Source organism: Cucurbita pepo, unplaced genomic scaffold (genome assembly GCF_002806865.2).
Source record: "Cucurbita pepo subsp. pepo cultivar mu-cu-16 unplaced genomic scaffold, ASM280686v2 Cp4.1_scaffold000940, whole genome shotgun sequence".
Lineage (NCBI taxonomy): Eukaryota > Viridiplantae > Streptophyta > Magnoliopsida > Cucurbitales > Cucurbitaceae > Cucurbita > Cucurbita pepo.
The window spans coordinates 1-2,284 of NW_019647141.1; the positions used below are offsets into that span (position 1 = coordinate 1).

General features: G+C 37.6%; 1 non-coding gene across 1 annotated transcript; it reads left to right on the plus strand.

Moving 5' to 3' along the window:
* Positions 1–2,000: 2,000 nt before the first annotated feature.
* On the plus strand, positions 2,001–2,084 carry TRNAL-CAA. Its single transcript has one exon. It is a non-coding gene; the product is annotated as a tRNA-Leu (tRNA).
* Positions 2,085–2,284: the final 200 nt, after the last annotated feature.

Sequence of the window (2,284 nt, forward strand, 5' to 3'; positions counted from 1 at the left end):
TCCACACCCTTATAAGGAATGCTTTGTTTCCCTCTCCAACCAGTGCAATATCTCATAATTAGTAGTCAGGATGACCTAGTGGTCTAAGGTGTCAGACATAAGTTTTGGTCCTTGTGAGAGGGCGTGGGTTCAAATCGCACTTTTGACAAATTTGTATTGTGAGACTGATGGTGGGCCAAAGTGAGAAGAGGCAAAAATTGGAACAAAAATAATTATAATATCATTTGATTTGAGAAATGGGAAAATTCATGTGGCCACTCATCATGAGCCAAGACAATTTACACACATATGTGGTAATATGTGGATCGAGATAGTGGGACCTAAAGCTATTGAACTTTGGGTGTGTAGATCTTTTGTCGAAATGGAATGGCCTTATCTTTTTATTTTTGCTTTTTTATTAATGGATTAACGGCACGTGTTCCGTTATAAATTAAATATAGTATACTCAACCCGAATCAGCATATTTTTTTGTTTCACGCCCCGTAATTCTTCCTCAGCAGGCTTCGGTAGAATAGCAGAGTAAGTACAAATATTAGTAGAGTAGCAAAACTATGTTCCTCGTTATCAATATGTTTGTTCTGGTCGCGGGAGCACAAAGGTCTACACAACTATTTGTTGCTCAAGATCCTAGAATGCTTGGTCTACTAAAAATATAGTGATCTTGGTCAAGTGAAACTAGCTTAGCTCTCGTTCCATTCTAAATATAGTACATTCATGCATACCTATCAAGAAGATAATCTTATCAGTCACGTAAAGCATGAAAAAATCATGCAAACTCATCCCGATGAAGAATGTTTGAATACCTATTTACTTAGGTGGTGTGTGCCTTCTCGAGTTCTTTTGGAAGACCCCTTTTGTGATCAAACAGATCTTGAATGCTTCTTAACTCGACCAGTAGTCAACAAACAACTAAAAAAAATTTAGAATGAGGTGAGTATAAAAATACTTAGTTAACAATCTACTTGTTGGCTCTTTATCTCCTAAAGCCTGAAAAATGTCACTTAAAGCCTGAAAAATGTCAAGCAAATTCGTGTGGGAGATAACATCAATAAATCACCCACCGTACGAATCACATCATCTCATCCTCCTTTCTATCACAGCAAAAAGTACCAAAAATAATGTGCATCCCAAAATCATATCGTAAGGGCATTTTCATAATTTTCCATAACATACTTTGCATTCTCATCCAAAATTTCCCTTATAAGGTCTTAATCATGCATATTCTAACTACCTAACGCAAATATCCTTGCATGCTAGCATGTCTTACCGATCCCTACAAGTAATTCTTGAAGAATGTTTAAATAACTACTTAGTCAGGTGATGCGTAACTTATCGAGAACGTCTTTCCACTTATAGGAGCTTCGAATTTTCTAAAATTTCTTTGGTAGGTCTTCATTCAAGCTAGGATAAAGTGAGTATCAAAATTGGTGTGAAAAACAGACACATAAGAGCTTAAATAACCAACTAAGTTATTCCTGCCAATCATTCATTAGAGTCCAAGCCCACCACTAGTAAATAATGTCTGCTTTCGTTCGTTACTATCACAGTCAGCCTCACGATTTTAAACCGTGTTTACTAGGGAGAGGTTTCCAGACCCTTGTAAGAAATGTTTTATCCCCTCTCCAATCAGTGTAGGATCCCACAATCCACCCGTTTTGCAGGCCAAGTGTCCTCGTTGGCACACCGCCTGGTGACTAGCTTTAATATCATTTGTAACAGTCCAAGCTCACTTCTAGCAGGTATTGTCCATTTTGGCCCATTATATATTGCCATCAGCCTCATAGTTTTAAAATACGTCTATTAAGGAGAAGTTTCCGCACCCTTATAAGGAACATTTCGTTCCTCTCTCCAACTGCTAGCATATATTCTTGGTTTTAGTTCGTTAAGTATCACCGTCAGCCTCATAGTTTTCAAATGCATCTACTAGGGAGACATTTCCACACCATTATAAGAAATGTTTCATTCCTCTCTCAAACCAGTGTAGGATCTTATAGTTAGTAGTCAAGATGGCCGAGTGGTCTAAGGCACCAGACTCAAGTTTTGGTCCTCGTGAGAGGGCGTGGGTTCAAATCCCACTTCTGACAAATTATGTATTGTTATTGTGAGACTGGATCGAACCTCCAATCAACTAGGAAATTATGTATTATTTTATTTTAAGTTGATTCACAAAAATTCTATTAAGGAGATGTATATAGAAGAATGGCATGAACCTCCAAACTTGTGGCTTTAACCATCCAAGCTATTGCGTTTGCTATAGTCTAAGCTCATCACTAGTATTTATTGT